General features: G+C 27.5%; 1 non-coding gene across 1 annotated transcript; it reads left to right on the forward strand.

Moving 5' to 3' along the window:
- Positions 1-1,581: 1,581 nt before the first annotated feature.
- trnak-uuu (transfer RNA lysine (anticodon UUU)) lies at positions 1,582-1,654 on the forward strand. Its single transcript has one exon. It is a non-coding gene; the product is annotated as a tRNA-Lys (tRNA).
- The last annotated feature ends 9,345 nt before the right edge of the window (positions 1,655-10,999 follow it).

The following is a 10,999-nucleotide window of genomic DNA, read 5'->3' on the forward strand; positions in this document are numbered from 1 at the left end:
CTCAGGAATATAGTGTAACCATGGCCATTTCGCAAACCAAATACTCTTACAGGACCTTTCATACTGATCTGATGCAAATTTCTTGGTTGGGAATTTGTACGTAGAGGGTTGAAAGGAATAAAGGACCAGGGCAGTACCTGTTACTGCAGGTACAGCAGGTTTGCTTGACTCAAACTTGGCAGAGAAAGTGGATGTGGTAGATACAGATGGCTGCGTTGATGGATCAGAATCATACTGTGAGGATGTAGCGGTTTCACAAGCACAATCACTAGTTTCAGTTTGGCCAGTGTCTGACCTAAAGGATTTGGATATGGATATTACATACATTTCACCTTTTAGTATTTGTATAAAAAAAAATGTTTTCAGTAGTCTTGCGATTATGAAATACTGCCGTAAAATAAACACACTGCGTATGCTAGCTAACCTAGGCAACTATTTAGTACAATCGTCTGTTCCATGATTTAAATTTAACATATTAAATGCTTACTAACCTCGCTCCTGAAAAGAAGGTAAACTTTGCTTCTAACATTGATTGATTTGTTAAAGAATTGTGCGATTAAACATTAAAACAAATTTTGCTTTTTTAAATTTTATTTCATTTTCATGGAGTCTGTACTCTATACTCTGTACAATGAAATTTTTTTACTAATCGAATTCTATTGAAAAATTCTTAATTAAGTTCTCTTTTTTGTCATGAATAATGACTTTGAAACGATAGACTTTCAAAAGTTGCGTTTTGACGTTTTCAAAACTGAAAATATTTTTTTTGCGACTGATTTATATGAGGGCGATATTTTCTTTTATAACAGAAAAGTATTTGACTCTACATATTTTGTTATTAATACTTTTAAAGCTGAACTCCAAACTAACATAGGAAAGTTCACGGTAATACACATCAACATCAGGAACTTAAATACAAATATCGGTAAGAAAAAATACTTTCTTATCGAATGCAAAAGTTCTTTCAAAAAAAAAAGAACTTTTTCTTCTGAGTGCATAAAATTATCGCTGTTTTGAATCGCGGGTAGCGACAATTTGGAGGAGGGGGGGGCGAAGTTATCCTCTGCCCCCGGTGCAGAAATGTTGGGTGGGCAGTTGCCCATCCTGCACCCTATGTTCCAGCGCCATTGCACATATTTCAATTATACTTTTCAGTTTTAGCGGTGGCAGTTTATTAGAAGGATTCTTTCTACTATAAATAATTAAAAAAGCAAAATATTTTGTTAAAACTTTTTTTATTATTTGAATCGATGTATACAAAACGTTCTAAGTCATAAAAACTATTTTTAAGCCAGACAACTTTAACTATGTATAACACATATATATATCACAAATTTTGATATATATTTTAACAAATCTAATATTTAAAGATGTCAAAAAGCACCCAGATTTTTTTTTGGAATTCATTAAAGTAATAATTTTGTATTTAATAAGTTTTTTTCTCGTTCCCTGAAAAAATAGTTTTTATGACTTAGAACGTTTTCATCGATTCAATTATTGTCTTCAGAAATAAAAATTCTATGCTGACTATGCTACATTTTGAATTATTAATATATAAAATATAATTTTGACAAATTTGAGGCCCGGTTAGCTCAGTCGGTAGAGCATCAGACTTTTAATCTGAGGGTCGCGGGTTCGAGTCCCTCATCGGGCGTACTTTTTGAGCGACTTTTTTAGTACTATATTAATGTTATGTCTTTTAGTATTGTTGTGCAATAATTTTAATGTATTGCAATAAATGTAAAAATTAATCATTTTTTTACTTTTTAAATAAATCATTTGTTTTAAAAATCTTGTATGAATTTTTACCAATTTTCGTCAAAAGGTTTTTCATAGAGGTTTTAAGTTAGGCTTAAAAAATACAAATTGTGGCTAGCAGTTATAAAATTTATAATAAATGATGGCTAAAAGCTGAGTGACTTTGTTAACTATCTGATACTGGCTGACCATCGAAGTTGCTGGCGTCTGGCTGAGCAACTAAAGAATGTAATGCTTTTGATAAAACCAAAAAGAAATTAATTCAACATTAAGACAAAAATATCTTTCTTTTAATAAACTAAAAATCAAATAAAGCTAATATTGGCATGAATAAAGACAGTCATGTTCATGTTGGAAGAACTTAAATTACTTCTTTTTGAGTTCAGAACTAATTCAGTTATTGAAAACATTAGCTCCACTGATAAACTAGAAGTTGGAACACTATAATATTCTCAGGCCAGTACTGCTAAGTGTGGATACTTAGTGTGACGATTTCCAAAATGATAAACAATTCTGTTCTTCATTTGTGGTAGGTGTATGAGTAATATGAATCATGACTCTTGACCAGAAATAACGCGATAGTTTATTTGTGAGTATTGCTTTTTCTGCATTAGGTGAAAACTTAAAGTATAAACGATGGTTTTTCAGTTTCTATTCGTGCATAGTATAATTTATTACATTTAAAATGAATGTGAACAGTTCTTTTTTTGTAATACCTTCTAGACATCTGTTTTTAATTTTTGCACACAATACTACTGCATTATCCTCACCTATTGTCAAAATTGAAAGATGGTTTTTATTTTCATCAATTTTAGCACCATTTAAAATTCAATTCATAGTTCTAGGATACACCACTTTTTTTAACAGATTTGTAGCCTCGACAGTTGTTTTTTTTTTTTTACAATAATCCACAGCATTTGCTAAAATGTTTTCGTTCAATTCTATTTCGTCTTTGTAAAATGCTGTTTGATATTTTGTTTTAGGTCTTAACCTAAAATTGAACTTTGGTTTCATTTTAATATACTTTAACTGTAAAAACAAAATTAAAAAGTATTATGAATAATTTAAAATATAACTTTTTAATTCCTTAAAAAGTCTTATTTGCATTTTAAGATACAAAAAACCTACATTATAAAGTACAGCTGAAAATCTGAAAGTCATTTATGCAATCTATTTATTTGAGTTTAACATAAAACAATTAAGATATTATCATGCAAAATTTCAACAGAAATAAGAAAGTTATTCCAAAGTTATTGCTATATATTAAAACCTACATTTTAAGGTTCACATGGTAAAAAAGGCTTTGTTTTGATGAACTGTTGCTGATTCATTTAACAGTGTATGTGCAACAAGTACCCCCATGTGAATTTAAATGACTATATGATTTTTTCAAATTTTGAAGATTAGCTTTCAGGTATTGCAAAAAAAGTTTCACCTACATTTTAAGGTAAAAATACCGGTAAGCAAATTATATTTAAAATGTTTCCGTTTCTTCTTAAAAAATAGAAATAATGTTCGAAAAAACTTATTTTAGAAGAAACTTTTTACTAAAAAGTTTATTCTAAACAACTAAAATGTAATAAGAAAACAACATTCATCAATTTGTAACAAATAAATATTTTGTCAAATTTGTAACAAATTTTGTGAAAGCTAGTTGTTGTTATTTCTTTTCATACTTTACTCAAATAATTGCATTAAAAGAATATTTAAAATTTAGATGAAAAAAAAAATGTGTTGACTATTTATAGCTACAACTTTTATTTAAAAAAATTTTTTATCGACTATTCAGTTACCCGCACGGGCAGGCATTTTTACGAGTTTTGACAACCTTAGTATTACTAATTTGATATTTAAATAACCCGGTTTTAAGCTTTTTTTGTTTACGCGCTTATTTTAAGAATCTTAAAGTATTTTTTTTTTTAAATATTTTTAATTGCAGTAAACCGATACCTCGAACCTCCAAGGGACTGAGAAAATAGTTCGAGCGAATGTTTTAAGTTATTAGGGACATTCTATAACACGAACTTTGACGATAAGTAAAAATAATTCGAGTTATCAAAAGTTTTGATCTCACAGGTAAAAACAATACATTATAAATTAAAACTGCCACTCTGTTTTAGTTTTGAAGAAAAGTCTTTATCGAATATAATAATTGAGACTGCATTAAGCTTTTTTTGAAAGTCTTCACTATTAGGACTTATTTTTTGTTATTTATGATTTTTAAGGAGTTCTTATTAAAGTCTAATATTTTTTTTTCTTGTTTTTATTTATGTATTCTAAAAAAAGACTCTTTTTCTAATTTAACCTACTATCAGCGATGGATCCAGCATTTTTAAAACTTGTAATATATGATTTTAAAATATAAAACTTTTTATAATATAAAATTTTAAAACTAAAAATTAAAACTATATAATCCTAATTTTTGAACGCTGAGAGATAATACTATGAAACTTAAAATATATCGATGAATATAAGTCTACTTGAGAATAGTACAAAAAAATATTTTATCAATTTGTTGCCCCTCACATTTGGGGTGGGTGGGTGGCTGATGATGTTAAAGGGCTTTTTTGTTTCCAGCTTCCAATCATCGCAATTTTTTGCATAGTATCATTATTTGACATAAGTATAAACATAAAATGTTTGGAGTTTGATCCATTTCTCAAAGTTAGTATCTCAAACACCAAAAAATGCTGGATCCGTCACTGCCTTCTACATTTATTTTACATCTGTTATTTAAAACATTTTTGTTAGTTGCTTGTAATTTGTGATTTGATTTACTTTACAGTTATTTATTTTAACGTTGACGACTTATTAAAATAATTATTCTTTATTATAATTTTAATTATTATTTTTAAATAACCTCATCACCTGCTTCTTTCCTTTTACAATATTGTAACTGTTATCAGTGGCGTAGGAAGGTCAAGAAAGTTTGGGGTGCTGAAACGGAAATTAAAGAAGGGGCTTAAGCAGCCAGATTAATAATTTGAATGGAAAAAGTAGAAATTTTTCAAAATTTAAAGGGAGGGATTACCGCCACCATCGCCCCCCCCTGTCCGACTTCACCCTTAACAGTCCAAATATCAAATTACATTAATTAAATGATTATTTATTTTAGTATTATTAATGTTATCATTAATATTATTTTTATTATAAATTAATTTTTATGTAGTGATAGGAAATTAACATCTTTTTGTAATTTCCTATCTGTTGTTACATAAAGATATTTTTGTTCTGCGTTTTTATGCACTTTTGTTTGTTTGTTTGTTTTTTATTTTTTATGCAAATAAGCACAAAACTGATAGTTGTTGGAACTCTAACTCCAACTAGAAAATCAGGGCTTTTAATAATAATGAATAATAATCAGAACAACATTAATAAGTAACACATTCTGTTCTAGCTGATATCATTGTGCATAACCTGATACTGTTCTCTTTTCGGTTGTTTTATAATACTAGTTTAAATATCTCATGTTAACGGTAATATTTTATTCTTTACTAAACTAATTTAAATTTATTTGTATTCTTATCACTTCTATTATTAATTTTATTATTGTTGTTATTATTAGAACTATTTATATTATAGTTTTTAACATTATTGTAAATGAATAAAAAAATTTAAAAGCTTCGTTTTGTTGTTGTTATTTGATTTTGATTTAATTACCGCCATTTTAAAAAAACATTTGTTTTCATTTTGATAAAAACAGTCTCGTTTGACGGAGTGTTTAGTGAATAGTGAAAAATCATATTTCATAAGAGTTAAGCTTTTCATAGTTAAATCTTAAAAAATAAATTTATTATATTTTATCTATGTAAGTTAACTATAAAAATATTGTATAAATAACGTGAATGTAGAAATAATGTTTGTGAACTACTTTGCTACTACTTGTATTTCTTTGTATTGTTTATATCATGGAGATTAATAAAGTGAAAAAACTGTTGGAAATTTAAAATTTATATTACCTATATAATATGCAATTCAAAATTTACAAAAGTTATATTTAGGCAATCTTTAGATTAGATATATGGAGATTAAGAGTGCCGTTTAAAGATTATTAAAAATCTACTTTGAGATTACGTATAGTTAATGGCTATTTTTAGTTTAATTGTATATGAGGAACCTATCTGCAAAAAGTCATAAAAATGAAAATTTTTGAGCTAATTCTATTTCCACATACTATATATAGAAATTTATCATCTATTTAAATATTAGACCAGTTAAAGAATATTTGGTCCTAAAAATGGAAAAATAAAAAAAATGACGTTTTAAAATAAGTTTTTTTTGCCGCTAATAAACTGTGCTAAATTAGATATTCAATAATGATCTTAATCAAAAAATTTAACAAGTTTATCATAACTAGTAATAAACTAATAAGAAACTATATGACTAAATTTAGCATGTTTGCGTATTAATTACATTAAAAGAAATTTAACGATAAACATAATTGCCCACATTTTAAAATCATAACAATTTATTGTGTCGATTAATCTCTTTAAATCTTTTGTTCAGTGAGATTCAATATAAGACTTTGTAATTTTTGTTGTTGTTATCAAGTGTTTAAAGTCAATGAAGTTAAATTTATACTTTTTTGAGCTGAATACATCAGTTTAACTCATAAATAATTAGTGTCTACATTTTCCCCATACCTTGTAGTTCATTCAAATTCTTTTTTCTTTTTAAATCAAGCAGGTTTTTACATGTGTTAAATGTTTTTAGGTTTCCCTATTATTAAATGTTCTTAAGTGACTTTTTTTGGAAATAAAAAATAATCTTGATAAGTAAATAAATGTGACCCCTTATTTGTTTTAAAATGTTTTTTTTTTAAAAATAATAAGGAGTTGTCCATAAATTACATCACGCAATTTTCGACAGTTTTAACCCCTTCCATCCCCCCTCCCCTCCTTTGTTACAACTTTGTAACTCTTTAGTTACAAAAGTCGTCACAAACCCCCTAGAGCGTAACGTAATTTATGGACGACCCTAAAGATTTAAACATGAATTCAGTTTGATTGTATTTTATTTTTGATTTATTATATATTAAAATGAATTTTAATGGATTGTTGAACCGACATTAATCTGATTTAATCCGACGTTTTAGATTCCTGCTAATAATCACCGTGAATCGGTTTGAATGTGAAATAAAAATAATAATTTTTTCGGAAAGCGCTTCATGGTGATGATGATGACAATTTTCTTGAAAGTAATATGTAATTTATAACTTACATTTGGTATTTGCTTCTTTTTTTTTCTCTTTTGAATTACAAATTTAAGAATATAAATTGAACACATTTGCTTATATTTAGAAGTAAAGACAAAAGATTGCGTAAGAGTTAATATTTATTGAATTTATTGAGAAATATTGCAAGTTTATTCATTTGTTAAAACATCTGGTTCACACTGTTTAAAAAGCTTACAGTAAATCTAAATTATTTTAAAATGACTTGCGATTAACTTGATATATATATATATGCAGGAGCTAATGCAGCACCTTTTGATGTTTTAGAAAGCTAACTTCCAGACATTTATATTCTTATTTAAATAAAGATGCTTTGTAAAAATTGCAATGATTGAAGCCTGGGAATAAAAAAAGCCTTAAAATTTTGGCTACAACTTATCTACACGTAAGAGCAACAAGTTGATAAAATACTAAACTGTTCGATAAATTTTAAATTTTATACAAAAATATCTTAGTGTTCAAAAATTATGGCCTTATAAAATTTATAATCTTCGTCAAATTGAGGTGTGTTGAAACATTATATTATATATGTATGAATGTATATATATATATATATATATATATATATATATATATATATATATATATATATATATATATATATATATATATATATATATATATATATATATATATATATATATATATATATATATATATATATATATATATATATATTAATATATATGCAGTTGTGGCCAAAATTATATATATATATATATAATTTTGGCCACAACTGCACCAAACGTGAGAGCAACAAATTAATGAAATATTTTCTAACTATTTATGTTTCGATTATCGGAAAGGAGTAAACACAATATTGCTAATCTAGTAATGGGTTCAGCTTGTAGGTCAGTGAAACATCGTGAAGAATTGCCAATTCTAATTCCTTCAAACAATGAAGATGAAGCAAATATTTATGAAGGTGGAACTGGTGGCGTTCCTAGACCGTCGGCAGATCCTGATATCATTAGATAAAAATTTGAGCAAATGCTGTTAACTCAAGGACAATTAAATGATCTTGAAAGAGGCCTATCACTATCTAAAGAGAAAGCAGAACTTCTTGCCTCGAAACGACAGAAGAACAATTTAATTGACAAAAATTTTTGTATGAGTTACCACCAAGAGTGGAATTAGCATCATACTTTACAGTAGATAGCCCTATTTGTCATCTCCATGCTATACATGGTTTATTCACAAAACAATCTTAGACGTATGTGTAACTAACTGGCATCTATTCATTACTTCGTTGAAGAAAAGGCTATATCTTTTAAAATTGAAAAACTATGACCATATAAAATTTGTAACACCCTCAAATTGATAATGACTAAATTCCCCTGACTTAGTTGAATGAACTGATAGATTGTACTAGGAAACTTAAAATTTATCAATGAATATAACTTTAGTTGAGAATAGTAAAAAAAACATTTTTTCAATTTGTTGCTGCCATGTTCGGAGCAGTTGTGGCCAGAAAATTATACGGTTTTTTGGTTTTTGGTTCCCGATCATTGCAATTTTTTACAAAGCATGCTTATGTGACAAAATTATAAACATGTAAATGTTTGGAGTTTGTTCCATTTCTAGAAGTTAATTATCTAAAATACCAAAAAGTGCTGGAAATTCACTACAATTTAATCAAAAAGAGTTTTTGTTTAAAAAAACTGTACACAATGGCACAATATTTAAAAATTAGAACTATATTTAACATGTATTTCTGTGTACAAGCAACGTCAGCTCCTGTTGAGCATATCTTTTCTCAGAGCGGATTGATAATGCGTCCTCATAGAGCTGGTCTGATTCATTGCTTGAAACTTTGATGTTTCTTAAATGTAATAAAGACTTATAGGCTATATAGTGATATTTAATCCTTATAGTTTCAACTTATAGTTTCAACAACTTATAGTTCAACAACTTATAGTTTCAACAACTAATATCAACATTTTTGTTAGTATTAAGCACAGAAATACATAAAATGAAGAATTTTTTAAATCCATTTAGTTAACCATAAAATATGAAAATTTACAATAATATTTTCTAAACTCACATAAATAAGGTTAGGTGTCACTCATATAGTTAAAAACTAGTCAATGGAGTGACACCTAAAAAAAAAAAAGAGGAAAAAAAAAAGATAAACGTAAAATAAAATAAAAAAGAAAGAAAGGAAAATAAAGCACTAACTAATAAAGATAATATTAATAATCTCAATAATAATATGAAAAAAATAATAATAATAATGTCAATAAAAAAACATTACAAATAGTAACTATATCATGATAACTTTACTAAAAAATATAACTATTAATAAAAACTATGGTAGAAATAATTATAGTAAAGTTTATAACTATCACAGAAATTATTAAAATAAACATAACAATTGCAAAAATTAGGACAATAACCATAAAACTATTACTACAATTGAATCACTATCACTACCATTATAAATAGTTTTAATAAGATTTATAAAACAAAAGGCAAGTTAATTATAATACTAATATTAGTAGAGTTAAAAAAGACAGTATAAAATAAAAGTAATAATAGTTTTATAAGTACAGTAATATAAAAAAAGCAATAATGATAGTCAAACCACACACCAAATCATTCCGCACACTGATCAAAATTATCAAATAAAAACTAATTAAATATGAATATGAAAAAAATAAAAATAGATTCAAATACATTACTATCTCCTCTGTTCGAGTTGATAAGATTATATACCGATTCAACTCCATTTTTTTCCCTTTTTAAACAACTTTAACGGGGAGATTTTTTATATATTTTTTATCGTTGCGAACAAAATAGCACTTGAACCGAAGCTGATATAAAAATATTCTTGGCACTATCTTGTTGGAAGTTTAATTCTAATTCTAATTGTATAATTCTTATGCAACTAGAACAAAAAGTTAAATGAAAAAAGTAAAAAAAACTTTTTTCTGATAAAACCGCACACTCGGTTAATTACTTAATTTAGTTTTTCGCAAGTGACTAAGCGCCTATCTTCATCTAATTAACTAAGTGTTAATTCCGGTATAATTAAAAATGAACTATAATGTTATTTGTTAATATAATTATCTCTTACTCATTAAAAACAAATTATTGTAATATTTCTCAATATAATCATCACTCACTCAATTCAATTTAACTCACTCATTTTAACATGCCAACTAAAAAAACAAAAGCATACAAGGAAGACGATATACCAGCTGCATTAACTGATATGAAAGAAAATAAAGCATCACTGAGAAAAGCTGCATTCAAACATGGCGTTCCAGTCTCAACGCTCGAAGGTCGCCAAAAAAATAACAGCAAAAGACTTCCATGGCTCAGATACAACAACGGTACTCTCAAATAAAACAGAAAGATTGATGTTTCATGCGTTCCAATTACTAGGGTCATGTTTTAACCTAAAATGAAATCCTAAAATTTGTATGTGGCTACCTTAAACGCGAAAATCAATTGCGCTTATTCAAAAATGGCAAGCCTGGTAAAGACTGGTTTTATGCTTTTATGAATAGATGGTCAAAAGAAATTTAACGGCATGTAAAAGAGCCGCTTCTTGTACGCCAGAAATAATTGATCTTAAGTTTGAATGCGTCGCTAAATATCAACAAAATGGTATAACTTTTAGGTTGCATATTTGGAATTGTGATGAAATAGGTTTTTCGGGTGATCAAGGCAAATCAACCGTAGTGTGTTGAAAAGGAACAAGACGTGCATTTAACTTACTGGCAACAATGAAAAAATTCATTTTACTGTAAACAATTGCTGCAACGCTGATGAGGATTTTGCACCACCATTTGTGATATACAAAGCCAAAAGAAACTTTCGTCGTGACTGGGCAAGAGGTGGTTCAGTTTGCACCAAATATTCTATTTCAAAATCAGGCATTTGCAATCACACAAACTTTTAATCCACCTTCATCAACTTTAGCAGCCTCCGCAGCACCTACACAATCTTGCTCAGACACAGCTTTATCATCTTCAACAGCCGCCATAGCACCTACTCCAACTA

Source organism: Hydra vulgaris, chromosome 02, assembly GCF_038396675.1.
Source record: "Hydra vulgaris chromosome 02, alternate assembly HydraT2T_AEP".
In the NCBI taxonomy this organism is placed as follows: Eukaryota; Metazoa; Cnidaria; class Hydrozoa; order Anthoathecata; family Hydridae; genus Hydra; species Hydra vulgaris.